A 19,617-nucleotide genomic window follows, 5' to 3' on the forward strand; every position below is an offset into this window, starting at 1 on the left:
CACATCCATGCCCGAGGCAGGATTCGAACCTGCGACCGTAGCGGTCTCGCGGTTCCAGACTGAAGCGCCTAGAACCGCTCGGCCACTCCGGGTTACTTCTTTCCCCACGACCATCATCATCATCTTCTTCTCCTTCTTCTTCATCTTCATCTTCTGTACTTTATGGATTAGGAATTGTGTCTGTTCCATCTTCTTAAGTGGTCTGTCCACGTAGTCTTAGGTCTTAGAACATATATTCTCCTGTCGGTTTATAGGCTACAGCCACTTTCGGAAGTCGTCTACTGCCTATTCTTTCCACTTTTTTGTGCCAGGAATTGAGGTCTTTGGTTATTCTGCTTTCAATTGCCTCTACTTTTAGTTTTGGGCATACACTTTCGTTTGTTTACAGACAGTACTTGAGCAGCCTTTTCTTCTTATTAGAAATTTCGTTTCCTTACTTGGTATTTTTAAACTGGTAGAGAGCTAGGGTGTAGAAGTAGCTAGGTGCTGCACGAAAATAAAATACTATTAGAAGCAAAATTATTTATTGATTTATCCTGAGGAGCGATTTTTTTAAAATTACTAAAGCAAGTTATGTTTGTCCGCCACATACGCTAAGTTTAAAAACAAGTCGTTAGATGGTAGGAAATAACCAAAATTCATGCAAATTAGTTGACACAGGAAATAATAATGTCTGTGAAGTACACAAGATAAAGTATAGACAGAACCTTTTAAAAAATATGAGCAACGAATTCGTAGGCAAGCAGAGAGACTGAAGTCTACAAATTAGGCAGTAACGGCTCGGTTTCAACCGATCTCCCATACAGTGTACAAATTTCATTTACACGACAACTGAATACAACAGAAATATGAGGGCATGCAGCTGTGTGCATCTGGCCCTCTCGTATCAAACAAGAAAATAAATATTAAGAGACAAATACAGGTGGCAACAGACATTAAAATTTTAATTTCTTAAAGAAATACATACGCCTCCTGAAACTGACACCATATTACTAGCAAACGAGTATTTGTCTCAGATTCTTACCGCTAAGATGCTGATCCACAAAAAGGTTTTGTCAAACTCGGCCACTAGAGGGACCCGAATCAGTTTCATGTTACAATAACAAACGACACTCTGAAGTGACTGCACTGAAGGGGATGTTGTCTCGTCTATACTGACCACAAAAAAAGAAAGAGAAAATATGCTCACCGTCGTTTGTTTATCAAGCTGGTGCAACTCATGGACGCCCACCAGCCAGCTCAACAGGAACAGAAATAAACATCAACAATGCAGACACGATGAGCAACCACCATTGCTTCGAGATACAAGAGCGTATCCGACGCGAGGTTTCATCAAAACAGCCAAAACCCAGGCGATCGTGACTGAGCTACGCGCGTGCTTAAATCCCCAGCGGAGTCGGCCATGGCGCCACCACTCGGTACATTAAGAGAGCCGTAGCTGAGCAACGCCAGGTAGAGTTCCCTCATGCACAGGAATCGATAGCGCCAGGGATCCCGGTCGGTTTTATCTAATGATTTTTTGTCAAGTTTCTAGCATTCACTCCCAAGAAGAAATGCTGGGAAAGCACCAGTTTTATAAAATTTTTACTCTCGTTTCTTTTCTAGTCTTATTTTTGAATACATTATTAATGGTACTACATATACTTCTATATTTAGTCAACTTTACATCTAGGTGTTTGTTAATGCCTAGTCCAGTTTGAGAACACAAATAAGTGAAGGACGACGCTTGTTCGAAAATCACATTACCCACGATTTCGCGTCAGACTGGATCATTGCCCGACAAAGCCATTACTTTAGTCTTTGTTTTAGAAATCTCAACATCGCATTGCCTATAAAGGTAATTCAGGTCGTTCAAATGATATTGTAAGCTGTCTTCTTTGTCTTGCAATATCAAGGTATCGTCTGTATAACATTTAACATGGTGTACCTAGATATTGTTTTCCATGTGTTGTATCCAGTTTACGTTGTTGTAATTAATGTGCTTAATAAAAAGCGTGGGCGCCATTGGACACCTTCGTCGAACTTCTTCGTTCGTTATAGCACCTTCACTTCTTGTATTTCGTATAATTTTTGGTTCTTTGTATTGGTTTCTAATGGCCTTTACTAATTTTCTGGGATATATGTTTCTTTCCATTACAGTTCAACTTTTGTTTCTGTTAACACATGTCAAATTAATTAACCAAATCTATAATTACTAGGTGTGAATCAGTGTAACGGTCTTTTCTCTGTTACTTGGTACACAGTAACTACACTTTTGTAAATGATCTCCATTTTCTGAATCCAGTCTGTTGTTCACTAATGATAAGTTCTGTACTTGTTTCAAAATCTGTTATTTATTATTCTTGCAAGTAGCTTATATAATAAGTTGAGAAGAGTTATAGGTTCTACAATTCTTACAATCTTTTCGGTCACCTTTGCTGAACAAAGATGTTACTTCTCCTGTTTTCCACGACTAAGATACGTTTCTTCTCTACCAGCTTTGGTTGAATATGTGTAACAGTCTCCCATATATCACCATACTTTCGTATTGTAATTTCCGTTTATTTTGTCCCTTCCAGTTGCTTTCCTGTTTTTTGTTTTATTTTTTTTTTTTTTGTTTGGGTATTTCTGTTCCACTGTAATGGACTCAGTTTCTTCAGGTTCGCCGTCTTTTTTTTCTGATTGAATTTCGTGTTCTATCTGCTGGAACTATAGACTTTGAAGTGTTGATTCCATCGATCCTTCTCTGTTACGTCTTTTATTACTATGTCCTTGTCATTCTTGTTCATATGTATTTTTCCCTATTCACAGAATATTATGCTCTTTTTGTTGTGGAGACTATAGAGGCGGAAGTTGTTAGGAGCTAGCGTATGAACTGTTAGTGGTTTGAATTTTGCAGCCCAGAGGTAGGATTTCGGAATCTCTCTGAAAATATGTGGATAAGACTATTACACATTGATCTTGGGAGTAGTGAGTAGTTTAACTCCAACCCATAAATCAAAGCGGAGCTAGTGACTGTCATTTATGCTGATTTAACGGTATAGCAGAGGATTAACAAAGAGAGAGTGGCGTCTGGCTGTGGCCGTTCGTCAGGCTGTGCAGACCGTCACGGAAGCTGCGACTATCGAAGAAAGTGAAGTGTCAGAGTTGCATGTTCACGACGTGGATCATGTCAAGTAGTTCACAGAAACGAAATTTTTGCGGAGTGATATTTGTTTTGTAAGTAAAACTGCCTTTTCTTGCTGCATCTGTAATTATTTCGCCCAGCCGCGTTTCATTTCTTTTTGTTCTCAGGCATCTCCAATGGGATCTAGAACAGAACAGTTTTGTTTTGATATGTGTCAGTTTTTAGATTATCAAACAGTTCACGTCGCATTTTTTACATAAATAAGTAGTTACTTACAGTTTGTTTGCATCTGCGTTTCCTCTCATCTGGCCTGGAGGTCGCACTATCACTTTAAAAAAAATGGTTCAAATGGCTCTGAGCACTATGTGACTTAACTTCTGAGGTCATCAGTACCCTAGAACTTAGAACTACTTAAACCTAACTTACCTAAGGACATCACACACACCAATGCCCGAGGCAGGATTCGAACCTGCGACCGTACCGGTCGCGCGGTTCCAGACTGTAGCGCCTACAACCGCTCGGCCACCCCGGCCGGCGAAAACATTATGCGCTTCCTCCTGTTTGATTTGTTAACCTACGTGTTGGCAAACTAACGAAGTATATGTTGAAACCTAGCGTCTATTATTAACAGTTTTGAACATGGCTGCTACTCAGCAACCCTATACTAGTTTTCAACATAGGATTACTCAGCCAACCGGTTGCACATAACTGGTAGGTTGTTGACCTAGGATTCGACACCTACTAGGAGCATCTTCATCAGAATGATGATGACTTCCCTGGTAATTGTCGAAACTTAGGTCAATGCAGGGGGCGGTGGGTGGAGGGAGAGTGAAGCTTGGTAGTTTGAGTTGTAGAGTATTGAATATGAATCTATCAGCTCTTAGAGAGTGATTGAAAGCTTAGGTGATCAGCTGATTTGAGTTTTGGTTTAAATATTCTGTGGAGAGGTTCATTGACAAGTGAGTGAAAAGGTGTTGGGTATTATTATTATTATTATTATTATTATTATTATTATAGTAATCCTCTTTCGGAGTGTTATTCTAGTATATTACATGTTAGTGTAAACAATGAAGTGTTTGGCATGTGTACTTGCTCATTCATCAGGGTTTTCTTTTCTGCTTTGGTTTTCTGTACGTGGTAATTTTCTTGCCGGGTTAGAAGATGTTTTTTATGCTTGATTCTAATTATTTTCATGTCCTCTTCTCTAGTGGTTGGTTTGTGACTATGTTCTTTTAGGTGTTCTGCAAATGGGGAGTGGTTGCCCCATACTTTTAGGGTCTCATGTGTTTTTCGTATCTGACATCAGATGACCTGCCTGTTTGTCCTACGTATCTGCCATCACAAATGTTACACTGCAGATGATATATAACAGCTTTCTGGTATATGTCTCTGTTTGTTATGAGTTTTGTGGTGTATTTTTGTACAGAATTGTCCGTTGTGTATGCTCAGTTAATTTCCTGTCTCTGGAAAATATTGGTGATTTTATGTATGAGTTTACGTTTGTATCCTATCGTCTACCATCTTGTGATTTCTTTCATATTTTTCTGGTTATTCTGTGTCGTTTATATGGTACGGAGAGTTTGTGTTTGGTTCTGTTTTGTTGTTGTCTGTGGTTTCGAACTTTCTGCTTTTATTTTCAATTTTGTTGTTTAGCTTGGTGGCTATGTTAGTATTGTTTCTTGCTATCTGCATTATTGTAGCAAGTTCATTTTACTTGTTTTCTTTGGTGAGCAGCACTGTGTTTAGTCTATGGAGTTTGTGTCGAAGTGCTGCTTGCCTTTGCGAGTGTGGGTGGTTCGAGCATTTGGGAATGACGATGTTCGGTGCTATGGGTTTCTTTGGCTATGTTAGTATTGTTTCTTGCTATCTGCATTATTATAGCAAGTTCATTTTACTTGTTTTCTTTGGTGAGCAGCACTGTGTTTAGTCTATGGAGTTTGTGTCGAAGTGCTGCTTGCCTTTGCGAGTGTGGGTGGTTCGAGCATTTGGGAATGACGATGTTCGGTGCTATGGGTTTCTTTAATTTTCAGACATATGGTTGTTATATCCAGAAAGTTAATTTGATTATTCTGTTCTCTTTCAATTGCGAATTTATATTTTTATGTACCTTGTTGAAGCCAATTTGCCACCCGGAGTGGCCGTGCGGTTCTAGGCTCTACAGTCTGGAGCCGAGCGACCGCTACGGTCGCAGGTTCGAATACTGCCTCGGGCATGGATGTGTGTATGTCCTTAGGTTAGTTAGTTTTAAGTGGTTCTAGGTTCTAGTCGACTGATGACCGGAGAAGTTAAATCGCATAGTGCTCAGAGCCATTTGAACCATTTGATGTCAGTTTGTAGTTTTTCAATTTTTGTTTGAGGTTCATCTATTAAGCAAAAGATATCATTCACACACCTAAAAATCTAAAAAAAACACATATCAAAACAAAACTGTATCGTTCTACATCCCAGTGAAAATGCCTCAGAGTAGAGTAAGGCGAAACGCGGCTGGGAGAAAAAAATTACAGTTGCAGCCTGAAAAGACGGTTTTATTTACAAAACAAATATTTCTGTGTTTGCTTGCGGAGGATGCCCGTCCAAACAAACTTGTCATTAGCGGGTTGATGTTCATTATGTTTGCTTAATACTTCATCTTTGCTACACATGCGTCACATATTCCTCAAAGAACGTGCTACAGATTTTGTGGTGGTAAGTTCCTATGGGACCAAACTCCTGAGGTCATGGCTCCCTACGCTTACACACTTAAACTTACTTACGCTAAAGACAACACACACACCCATGCCCGAGGAAGGACTCGAACCTCTGTCGGGGAGTCCCACGCGAACCATGGCAAGGCGCTCGAGACCGCGCGGCTAGCCCGTGCGGCAACGTGCTGCAAAAGCCAAATTTAAAGAAGAGGAGAAACATATCACTACACGTCCTCACAATGTAGGACTGATTCTGCAGCTGATTCTGAAACTGAAAAGGAGAGTTACTTATTTACTAATGTACGATTTGAGCAATGCTGTGTCACACAGGCAAGGTGTTGCCTTCCTCTACAACATGTGTGATATGATAAGGTTTGTACATTGTACTAAGTGCTTAGGCCCTCTAGTGCTGTTTCTATGTTATTGAGGATCAACATTCAACAAAAGGATGTAGAAACAGTACTAGCTCCTAACCTGCTTCACTTGTAATGTACAAAAGGAGCCACGTGGTTACCTTCCCAGTTATCTTGTGACTTCTACACAACAACACAGTAAATTTCTGCGTGCAGCAACCCTGACATTGTACACTCCTGGAAATTTAAATAAGAACACCGTGAATTCATTGTCCCAGGAAGGGGAAACTTTATTGACACATTCCTGGGGTCAGATACATCACATGATCACACTGACAGAACCACAGGCACATAGACACAGGCAACAGAGCATGCACAATGTCGGCACTAGTACAGTGTATATCCACCTTTCGCAGCAATGCAGGCTGCTATTCTCCCATGGAGACGATCGTAGAGATGCTGGATGTAGTCCTGTGGAACGGCTTGCCATGCCATTTCCACCTGGCGCCTCAGTTGGACCAGCGTTCGTGCTGGACGTGCAGACCGCGTGAGACGACGCTTCATCCAGTCCCAAACATGCTCAATGGGGGACAGATCCGGAGATCTTGCTGGCCAGGGTAGTTGACTTACACCTTCTAGAGCACGTTGGGTGGCACGGGATACATGCGGACGTGCATTGTCCTGTTGGAACAGCAAGTTCCCTTGCCGGTCTAGGAATGGTAGAACGATGGGTTCGATGACGGTTTGGATGTACCGTGCACTATTCAGTGTCCCCTCGACGATCACCAGTGGTGTACGGCCAGTGTAGGAGATCGCTCCCCACACCATGATGCCGGGTGTTGGCCCTGTGTGCCTCGGTCGTATGCAGTCCTGATTGTGGCGCTCACCTGAACGGCGCCAAACACGCATACGACCATCATTGGCACCAAGGCAGAAGCGACTCTCATCGCTGAAGACGACACGTCTCCATTCGTCCCTCCATTCACGCCTGTCGCGACACCACTGGAGGCGGGCTGCACGATGTTGGGGCGTGAGCGGAAGACGGCCTAACGGTGTGCGGGACCGTAGCCAAGCTTCATGGAGACGGTTGCGAATGGTCCTCGCCGATACCCCAGGAGCAACAGTGTCCCTAATTTGCTGGGAAGTGGCGGTGCGGTCCCCTACGGCACTGCGTAGGATCCTACGGTCTTGGCGTGCATCCGTGCGTCGCTGCGGTCCGGTCCCAGGCCGACGGGCACGTGCACCTTCCGCCGACCACTGGCGACAACATCGATGTACTGTGGAGACCTCACGCCCCACGTGTTGAGCAATTCGGCGGTACGTCCACCCGACCTCCCGCATGCACACTATACGCCCTCGCTCAAAGACCGTCAGCTGCACATACGGTTCACGTCCACGCTGTCGCGGCATGCTACCAGTGTTAAAGACTGCGATGGAGCTCCGTATGCCACGGCAAACTGGCTGACACTGACGGGGGCGGTGCACAAATGCTGCGCAGCTAGCGCCATTCGACGGCCAACACCGCGGTTCCTGGTGTGTCCGCGGTGCCGTGCGTGTGATCATTGCTTGTACAGCCCTCTCGCAGTGTCCGGAGCAAGTATGGTGGGTCTGACACACCGGTGTCAATGTGTTCTTTTTTCGATTTCCAGGAGTGTATATCAAGCACATCTATACTCTGCGAACCACCGTGAAATACAAGGCGGAGGTGTGTCCCCTTGTACCAGTTGTTAAGGTTTCTTCCCATTCCACTTATATTTGGGTTCCTATGTTAGCGATACGTAGGAGGTGTAGTATATTCGTAGAATCATGATTTAAAGCCAGGTCTTGAAACTTTGTTAGCAAACTTTCTCGGAATAGTTTACGTCAATCTTCAAGAGAGTACCAGTTCAGTTTGTTTAGCATCTCTATAAGGCTTTCCCATGGGTGAAACAAACCTGTGACCAATTATGTTGTCCTTCTCTGTATAGTTCAATAGCCCCTGTTAGTCCTATTCGGTATGGGCCCCACACACTGGAGTAGTATTCTAGAATGGGTCGCATAAATGATTTTTCAGTAATCTGTTGTGTAGACAGATCGTGCTTCCCCAATATTCTACCAGTAAGCCGAAGTCTACCACCTACTCTATCCACAACTGAGCCTACGCCATCATACCGTTTCATATCCCTACAGCCGCTCGGGGTAGCCGTGCGGTCTTAGGCGCCTTGTCACAGTTCGCGCGGTTCCCCCGTCTAAGGTTCGAGTCCTCCCTCAGGCGTGGGTGTATGTGTTGCCATTAGCGTATGTTATTTTACGTTAATTTAATTAGTGTGTAATCCTTGGGACCGATGACCTCAGAAGTTCGGTCCCATAGAACCTTACCACAAATTTCAATATCCCTAAAAAGAGTTACATTCAGATATTTCTTGGTCGATTCGAGATGTGACTCGTTGTTATTATAGTCAGAGGATGTTACATCTTATCGTTTTGTGAAGTGCACAATTTTAAATTTATGAACATTTAAATACAGTGAACAGTCTTTGTACCACTTTGAAATCCTATCAAGACCTGACTGGCTATTTATGCTATATCTTCCAGACAGTACTTCATTACGGATAACTGCATCATCTGCAAAAAGCCTGAGGTTACTATTAATATTGCCCGCAAGGTCATTAACATATAACATGATCAGCAATGGGCAACACACTTCCTTGGTGCACACCCGAAGTTAATTCTGTATCTGAAATTTACTCTCTGTCCAAGATAACATGCTGTGTCCTCCCTATCAAAAAGTCCGCAGTCCAGTCACAAGTATCATTTGATACCCATTATACAATACTTTTGACAGTAATCGTAGGTGTGATATTGAGCCAATGCTTTTCGGAAATCAAGAAATACTGCATCTACCTGACTGTTTTTATCCAAAGCTTTCAGCAGTCATGTGAGAAAATTACAAGTTGCTTTTCACACGACCCATGTTTTCGGAATCCATGCTAATGGCTGTTAGCGTGCTACTGTTATGAATACCTATGGATAGTGGTTGAAGGACAGCGAAACAACGAGCAGCTTATAAAATATTAACATCCAATTGTAACCGCCAAACGTGGAGGTAGGAGCCTTGCCCGCTCTGTGAAGTAGGATAGGTGGCAGTCTGTGTGAAATCTGACGACAGATTACAATGACAGTGCAGCTGTATCGAAGCTCTTGGGGTTTCGGGGTCCATTGTTAACAAGGGGTTTCGCAGCAGACAATCACTGCGTGTCCCATGTCGACCGAACGACATCGTTTTCACGATTGACGCGCTCACAGGATCATCGAGATTGGACGGTGGATGGATGGAAACGTGTCCTCTAGACAAATGAACCTCATCCAGAAGAACGGCTCCTCCAAACGTGCACCATGCCACGGTCGCAGACCAGTGAGGCCAGTATTACGCTACCGGGAACACGCAGCTGGGCTGCTAAGGCAGCAATGTGATATTTCTTTACGGACCACGCTCATCCCTTCGATCTTGATGTCAGTTCCAACGACGCAGACATCTTTCAACAGGATAACTGTCTGTCGCAAGACCAGAATTGTGCCAAAGTGGTTGGAGGAGCTTGATAGTGAACTTATTTTGATGTCGTCGCCTAACCTGAACCCTATAGAACACATCAGGACACTGTGGGGTGGGGGAGGGTGGGCCGGGGGGGGGGGGGGGGGGGGAGCAGCTCCGTCTACACAAACCACCGGCTGTAATTAAGGGAAATTGGCTGAACTGTCCGTAGACGTATTTTGCCTCGTATATGAGTAAACCTGTTAAGGACTTACCGAATCTATACAACGCAAGATCGATGCCATATTGAATTCCAAATGTAGAACAACGTGCTATTAGAAATATGGTCGTAATTAGAACTGTAAAACCACCGTACGCTACTGGGGTCCTGCAGACTACCGTAAGTAAGAACAGACCATGTCAGTTTTCCTAATAGTTTCTGTCAATTAAGTTCAAACTCAGCCTACCTGTAAGTTGGATGTGTTGCGTAGCTATCGGGAGTTACTTCATTATGATTCCTTTCTTTGCGTACGCGATCAGTGTCTTACTAGAGTCCCCTAGAAACCGGAAGTCGTGAACCGTCTGTAAACTGAATGAAGATATATAAAAGATTGGGTAACCTCGGAATAGTTTTATTTTACGTAGTTACCCTCCTGTTTAATGCATAAGACTAAACAGTAAATATAGCAAAACTGAAAAGGTTAAAATGTAATTAAGGTTTTGCTCGAAAATTTTGGCTGTAACGTGAAACAGAGGGATTTTGTAGTGAAAATGAAGAAAATGTCCAGTAAGGCCCTTACTGCTAAATTTTCTCAACAAAAAAAATTGTGTCCAAATGTGTATGAAATCTTATGGGACTTAACTGCTAAGGTCATCAGTCCCTAAGCTTACACACTACTTAACCTAAATTATCCTATGGACAAACACACACACCCATGCCCGAGGGAGGACTTGGACCTCCGCCGTGACCAGCCGCACAGTCCGTGAATGCAGCGCCTTAGACCGCTCGGGTAATCCCGCACGGCAGTGTTAAATTAAAAAAAAAAAAAAAAAAAAAAAAAAAAAAAAAAAAAACCGGAAAATCAAAAATATCTTTATCACTTCAGTACTTCATTGAAATCATATAAAACATGTTTCTGTTATTCATAAACAACTTTGTATTTATCAATAATAACAGGAAACTCTTGCCTTTGATAATGATGAAGAACATTCAGCTGAGTACAAAATAACCACTGTAATGTTACATATTTTTAATGCTTGTGCACATAAACTGTACTTGTATCAAAAGTAATAGTTTCGGTTACATAAGGCGCAGAGGTTTAAGATCATTTGATGTTTATTATCTATGAAATGCAATTTATACTATGTAAGGATGTGAAATACACATTGGGCTAACAATGATTGATGTGCGGTTCTAATTATGTGCAAAAATGACAACCAGCAAACAAAAAAACAATCAGAAGGCGTCGTTGTATAGCAATTAGAGAAGGAGGAGAAGGAAAATAACAAAAATTCTGCAACAAACATAGCATGAGTAGCAGGAAGAATCGAAAAAAAAGAAAAATAAATATTAAAATAATGACAACAATATCAACAGTAGCAGGACGTAAATACCTATAAATTCTTGAATAAAGTAAGAGATATTGAATTTAATTGATGAAAGGACAAAATACAAAAATTCAGCAAATGAAGGAAGCGGAAGGAAATACTAACTAAATGGCTAAGCAGGAACAACTAGGGAACAAGTGTAAGGGTTTAGGAACACAGACCACTTGGGGAAAGATGGATACAGTCTGCAGGAAAATGAAAGACTCCTTAGAGAAAAGAAAAGGAGCTGTATTAGTATCAACAACTCAAATAGAAAATCAATCCTAAGCAAAAATGGGAAAGCTGAAAGGTTGAAGAAGTGTATAGGCGGTGTATACAAGGGAAATGAACATGAACGCAGTATCACAGTGCCTTGCTCACACTGTAGCATCAAGCAGTCAGGCCTGCAAGAAGAGTGGTCTGCCAAGCGAGTGGATTCATTTTTTATTTATCAAGTAACATGAGCTCTAGTACTCACAATTAAGTTACAAATTATTCTCCTGTTTGAATATTAGCCGACGGAAAGGGATAACGCACATCTGACTATTAAAAATTTACACAACTCTGATTGTTCACTACGCACTGGCAGTACCACATTTTCGTTCTTATTCACAGCTTTGATCAACACGTGGCCATCGCACTGAATATGAATGGCGCACACATTATAAATTATGGGTATCATGGCAACATACTATTCGAAGGAAAAGGCCACCAATCTTTTTCTTTTCACTATCTTATTTATTCCGGTAAGTTCTATAACCTAAACACACAAATTCTATAACCTACAACAATAACACATGAGAAATTCCGCCCAGTGGGCATGGCTTTACAGTGGTGATTCTCTATCTTATGGTCTCGTAATTATTTAACGCTACAGTGCACTTTCTGGATCTTTTTCTGTCTCTCACACTTCGACTCACACACCCATCATTACGAAAATTTCCTCCAGACCGAGCGGTACAAAAAGGAACATGCATAACCCACTGCCTCTGAAACTATCTTGTTACTCTCCCATGCAAACCACACATACTTAAATTTCATGAAATACATCACACTAGCAACATAAAATACAAAGAATAGTCACAACGTTATAATCACACCACTTTCAGCTTTCCCACTTCAATTAGTATTTATCCCAGTTTCACACGACACTGCCCCACTTCGTAATTTTTCTTCCCTACTATGAACTCTGGAGGATATATGCACGTCTTCCTGTGCAATACAAGCCAAGTGGCGTTGCTGGATAGATGGCTAACTCACCTTGCTTCTCTCTCAGAGTATTATAGTTTGAATCGAGCATCACACGGAAACATAACACGCAAAGTAATATTAAGAACATATTCATCACACACGCGAGTCCTCAACTGATACCATGGATGAGTACTTCTCTTTATCCTTTGTCTCATACACAGATTGAGGCTCACACAGTACTCACCACGTGGAAGTACTCGTCTCTAATTTCAAGTCCTGCACACGCCATTTCTTAAATATTTCCAACTTATAGTACACACGCTACTAATTCAGCTTAACTTAAGCACTCGGAAGTATTTCAACTTATTGTTACACGTGGTTTCATTGTGACCGTTGGTCACTTCCGAAGATTACTACGATCCCCTTAATATTACCTACCTGACATTTAATTCTCCCCACACAAGTTCCTGAAATAGAGAAATTATTATTCCAAACTACTCTTAAGTATTTCACATGCATACCATGTCTCCACTCTTTTGTCTTTACGGGGCACACCTAAGACAGGTCTTACCAACACTAGATCCAGCGGCAGAGTGCTGAAATATGGCCGTTCTTCAGGTCATCTCGCATCTCCGTCGAGGTGGGGGAAGACCATGCTACCCATTGGTCAGCCACATTTCAGGCGCTCAAAGCTCCGGTAAATTTCATCCCTTTGGTTCCACCAAAGGTGACCAAAAGATGGTCTCAAAGATGATCATATATTCACATTCACTACCTGCGGTTAGCAGACGACCATACATTCATTCATTTCACAGATCTCACCAAACTGGATGTAGGGATTTATTTTGTGGGAGTGCACATGTGATCAATTAAATAAATAAATTGTCATTCTTTCCCACACTGGTCTCCGGCTTCGCTGTATTAATTGAAATTGAGTAATTATTAGAAAAAAATATGTTGTACTGACAAGAATAACGAAGAATGTTGTACCTATTTTCAATGTCGGGCGGTACTGTACCGTTTCAACAGAACTGCAAGAGGATACAGCGAGAAGAATCCGATACAGCAGTGAAAGATATGAATCTAAACAAGGTACAGTAAGGAGACGAAATTCCGTCAGAGCTGCTGACAGCCTTGGGAGGGCCATTCAAGACAATACTGTTTCATCCGGTGAGAAAGATCTATGAAACAGGTGAAATGTCTTCAGACGTCAAGAAATACGTAATAATTCCACGTCAAAAGAAAGCAGGCGATGACAGGTATGAAGTTTTCCTAACTATCAGTGTGATGAGTCATGGCTGCACGATACTAACACGGATTCTTTATAGAAAAATGGAAAAACTGGTGGAAGCCAACGTCGGGGAGGATCAGTTTGAATTCCCCAAAAATGAAGGAACACACGAGGCAGCACTGATTCGATGTACCTAAGAACATAAGTTATGCTACGTTTATAGCATTTGTAAACTTAGAGGAAGGTTTTGACAATGTTGACTGGAGTACTCTCGTTGAAATTCTTAGGGTAGCTGGGGTACAATACAGGGAGCTAAAAGGTATTTATGGTACAACTTCTGCAGAAATTGTCATGAAAGAGATACAGTGGTTGAGAAGGGAGTGAGACAGGATTGTACACTATCCCATATGTTTTCCAATATGTACAGTCAGCAACTAGTAAAGAAAAACAAAGAAAAATCTGGAGTAGGAATTGAAGTACAGGGAGAAGAAATAAAAACTTTGAGTTCTGCGAGTAACATCGTAATACTATCAGAGAGAGCAAAGGACTTGGAAGAGCAGTTGATCGACATGGACAGTGTCTTGAAAAAAGGACATAAGATGAACATAAAAAAAAGCAAAGCAAGGTTAACGGAATGTAGTCGCAATATATCTGATGATGCTGAGGGAATCAGATTAGTGAACGAGACACTTAAAGTAGTAGATAGGTTTTGCTGTTTGGGCAGCAAGATAACCGATGATTGTCAAAATAGAGAGGATATAAAAAATAGACTGACCATGGCTAGAAAAGCGTTTCTTTAGAATAGAAATTTGGTAACATCGATTAAAGTGTAACGACGTCTTTTCTGAAAGTATTTGTGCTGAGTGTAGCCATATATGGGAGTAAAACATGGTCTGTATACAGTTTAGACAAGATGGGAACAGAACCTTTTGAAATGTGGTGCTACAGACGAATGTTGAACATTAGATTGGTGGGCCACGTAACTAATGAGGATGTGATGATGATGATGAGGTCCCATACTCCGAGGAGCATAGGGAATGATGGGGGAAACCCGCACCGCCGACTAAGCAAGGTCCTAGCGAAGATGGTTTGCCATTGCCTTTCTCCGGCCGTAATGGGGATGAATGATGAAGATGAAGACAACACAACAACATCCATGACCCCGCCTGGAATCCACCTCGGGACCCAATGCGTGGGAAGCGAGAACGCAACCGCAAGACCACGAGATGAGGATATACTGAAGAAAAATAGAGAGAAAAGAAATCTGTAGCGTAAGCTGACTAAAAGAAGGGATCATTTGGAAGAAACATCAATTGAACACCAATTTAGAATGCGAAAAAATGTGCGTGGAATGACTGGGGAAGGGGAAGGGGAGAGGGTGGGGTTTAAAATCATAGTGGAGACCAAGAAATGGATACAGTAAGCAAATTCGGAAGGATGAAAGTTTTAGTAGTTATTCGGAGATGTAGAAGCTTGTGCAGGGAGTAACATGGAGTGCTGCATTAAACCAGCCTTTGGACAGCAGACCACAACAGTAATCTACAAATTCAACCATCCTTTGGTGAAGAGAAGATACTGTCACGAATGAATTCTTCTACAAATCGTAAAACATAATGCACCGAAATTACCATGGTTCCAAGAACTAGATTTCTTGGGAAATGTCGCTTGCATTGAAATATTTATTAGCTGCCAAGTGAAGGTAGCTTGAGTACGTCAGTTAATGAATCTGTGGATCTTTGACGCTAAGTAGGGTGAAATGCTGGCCATTGATGGTACAATGGTAAATGAAAATTTTCGCACATTGGGCTCGTCGTATACAGGCAAATTACAGAGGGTCATTCTGGCACATCTTGTCTACCATTTCGTTCAACTACATCGTCCCTCTGGACACCGACTCCTGGAACGAGTCTTAAGCGAGGTCCTGAGACGTAGTTCACTCAAAGGAGTCGAGGTTATCCTCCTGACATTACAAGTCCCGTGACTTGAATCTTATTCATCACACCTGGGGTACTGTTGAGGAAGGCGTACCTCCCTTCGCTCCTTCTCGCTTACTTTTTTTTAATCTCGTTGGTTACTCGCTGTGTTGATACTTCTCTCCTACTCAGTCTCACTGTGTTGGTAATACTGATGAATTTGTGTGTTTCTTCGTAACGGTTATGGGCTCAATGATACAAATAACTGCGAACTCTATTCAGGGATAAGAAGTTGATACTACTCACAACACAGGAGATATCACTAATTCAAATGGTCATTGTGAGTCTTCCTAGTGCATCACTTGAGAAGGGCCCAGGTAAAATTTCATAATTGTGGGGATCCTTAGCCCCCAGATGCATTCTTAAAATGATGCAACTTATCTACTTTTGCTTGTAATTAAGAGTGATTTGAAAATGACATGAAATATAGATGTTACAGATGTGTTTGACAATCACGCTTAGTCGAAATTAGCTAATCACCCGATTAAATAAACAACCCACTACAGCCAACTAAGGACTACGTATAAGTTCATTAGGAATCAGGTAAGTATCAGAGTTTGGAAAGAAACCTTATTAACTCATCGTGAGTTACAGTGACAATAATATAAAAACCAATGTCAAACATTAATTTACTAATTGTATACAGAGCGTATCTACTGAATACATTATCTCCAGCAAAATATAACTTGTAGCACAGGAGCGTGACTTAACGAGCACTGCGCTCTCATTTAAATATATGGCCAAAAGAGTCAGCCTACGGGACTTGTGAAACGAACCCTGTCGTCCAGGAGCGCGTGCCACAAAGGGCGCAGAATCACAAGGAGATGGGGACACTCACAGGTGTCTATTCTCTATTGAGGCCTAAGCGCTGCAGAGTGCGAGTGAGACAGACGAAGACAGACGAGAACCTACGTCATAGGGAAACCCAGTAGGAGCTGTCTGTGGCCAAGGAGACATAGCGGTGTTAAATATGGCGGACCTGAGATTGGCTATAAAGGGAAACATCTATGGAAACTATTTAATTCTGTAGTAATGCAGGGAATCAAGCCATAGTAATTTTAACCTGCCATCCTCCATAAATTTTCATGGTGATCCAAATAAAACTTGAATATTGTGCGTATCTATAATAGTTTAGGATTTACTGTTAAAGTGGAATTAACAAGTCTTGTAACAAAGACCTGAATGCTAAAGTTTGAACACTTTGGTCGACATTTCACATAGAAGCGCATCATTGCAATGAAAAACGTTGTAAATATCAACTCTGTAACTTTATTTGCTTAAACTATATAGTAAATTTATATTATCGGTATTTACAGTTAAGTATCAGACCATCATTTCCTCCACACGAAACACACTGAACGATGACAGCATGATACCTTATGAATCATTAGCTAATAGAGTATTTATTGTGAAGTTAATAGCTTAATAGTTACTTTTGTTCTTTATTTATCAGAAAACACATTGGTGCAAGGCTACTTGGAGTGGCATTCAAAGCTAAGATGGAAATTGTATTGGTTTTATGAAAAAGGAGGAGGAGATTAGCGTTTAACGTCCCGTCGACAATGAGGTCATTAGAGACGGAGCACAAGCCCGGGTTATGGAAGGATAGAGAAGGAAATCGGCCGTGCCCTTTGAAAGGAACCATCCCGGCATATGCCTGAAGCGATTTTGGGAAATCACTGGAAACCTAAATCTGGATGGCCGGACGCGGGTTTGAACTGTCGTCTTCCCGAATGCGAGTCCAGTGTACTATCACTGCGCCAGCTCGCTCGATCTTTATCTAAAAGAATTTAACCTTTATTATTTAATGGATATTTTTGTTACTTTATTCAGAACGTGAAAGTGGTCAAGCTTAGATTGTTTAAATATGTTAAAATGTAAGACATTGTAGAATAAGCTGTAGCTAATCAGATGGACGGCTTCAGGAAAGGGAACTGCCTTAGTCAGCTGAGCGAGGACATTCGGCGCGCAGGAAACGCGGCTGCGTATAGGCAGAGGGAGTGCTGGTGCAGACGCGAAAGCGGACAGTTCGGCTGGAGACACCAGAAGGTACAGTTCGGATGCAGATGCGAAAGTGGACAGTCGGTCTTTAAGTAGCTAGGAAATGAAACGACTTTCAAAAGTTCGCGCTGTGTGGTATCGCGGGACTTAATTTCTGAGCGGTGAGCAGCCGCGCGCCTGGTGTGAACTCAAACTTTTCGCACAGTTAACGAGGTGGAGAATCGATCTTGAAATTGATGATGAGATTGTGAATGAACGAAGTGTGTCAAATGGATATGCGCTCGAGTGTAATAGTAATTCTAAATACGATCACTATCGCTATTAGTTTTCTTTCTGAATAAACATTATTCTAACCAAATCGCAGCTGTGCAGCCTACGTCATTTATGGGTCGTTAATTTAGTTGCCGATTTTGTTATTACTGTTATTATACGTGACGTTAACTTTGTATTTCGCAGACTTGCCAATAGCCAGACAATTTAACCAAAGGATCACAAGTGTCTAATTTAGGGCGTGTAATGCGAGATGTGCCGTCCAACCCCTGAACAAATTTGAGCCAAGACATTTCGACGAGAAGGAACCCCATGTGAGCCCAAACATCTTTGGGATGTTAGCTCGCAGGAGGTAGACAAAAATATGGAAACGTCCAAAACATCACGATTTACCACCCCTAATACGATGTAGGAAACTCGTTGGCATACAAAACAGCTTCTCGTCGTCTCAGAATGGATAAATACAGGTCCTATTTTGTTTTCAAGGGAATCTTACACCATTCTTTCTGCAAAATAGTGGCAAGTTCGAGTAACGATCATGGAGGTGGGTAGCCGTGGGTAGCCGTTCATCAGCGTGCACACAAAAGCGGTTATGAACGCAGAGCGCTGTGTGTGCAGGAGCCCTAACGTTTTGGAACACTGTGTCACCATTGGCGAACAAACATTGTACCGCAGGAAGGACCTGACCAGCCAAAATGATCAAAAAATCTATGGCTGTAGCGCGACCTTACAGAGTAAGCGCGGAACCCATGGAATACCACGGTTTGGCTCCCAAAATTATCACCAAACATGCACCATATTTCACTATCGGGACGCACTCTCGGCCGCTGATGCAACCAAATAACAATGTTCCATTGCCCCATAGCCTAAGTTTTATGTCTTCGACACCACGTTCACCTGTTACGAGTATTCGCATCGGTGATGAGTTGTTTTGCAATTCCTGCTCGACCTGTATTCTAAGATTAAGGAGCTTCCTCCGTTTTTTTTTTTTTTTTTTTTTTGCTGACAGGGTTTGAGGGGCGACGTTCAGTTCTGCAGTGACATTTGCTGCTGTCGTCCTGTTATTTTTCGTTAAAATCCTATACAGTGATGGTCTCTACGGATCACTGGCCACATACTTTCGTCACGCGCATGATGTATGTAGCATAATTTTTCTATGGGTGCCTTCGGCTGCCTTGGTTACGGAAGCATCCACCATACGACCATGCACAATTTGCCCACATTCGAAGGAACTTAGCTTCGACATGATGCTCCCAAAAATACGTAGAACGTTGTTCTGAAAAGGACTGACCCTTGTTGCGCATTGGTCAAACAGAACAAAGCAATGTACAGACGAGGCTAGCATCTAAATTTATGTGTCAAGTTCATACTTCTCGCGATGCTTCTATATTTTTGTCCGCCCCCATCTGAGCGAAGACTGAACTGGTAAGATCCCCGACCATGGTGTAGCAGACTTCGCACAAGGTCCTTAAACTAGAGAAACCTTACAGAAACACAATACCACTTAGAAGCAAGTTTATACGAGAATGAGGTAGTTGACATAAATACGCAATGAGTAAAGTCAGTACGCTAAAATGTGACTGTTTACAAAATATCATTGTAATTTTTATTCCATTATGTATCAAACAGATCATATGTGTGGCATGAGAGAATATTTTTTTTCAAACTGTGTTAATGAAACTTAGGAAGTCACTTCGCGATTGAGTCGCC

This window comes from Schistocerca serialis, chromosome 1, assembly GCF_023864345.2.
Source record: "Schistocerca serialis cubense isolate TAMUIC-IGC-003099 chromosome 1, iqSchSeri2.2, whole genome shotgun sequence".
Classification (NCBI taxonomy): Eukaryota; Metazoa; Arthropoda; class Insecta; order Orthoptera; family Acrididae; genus Schistocerca; species Schistocerca serialis.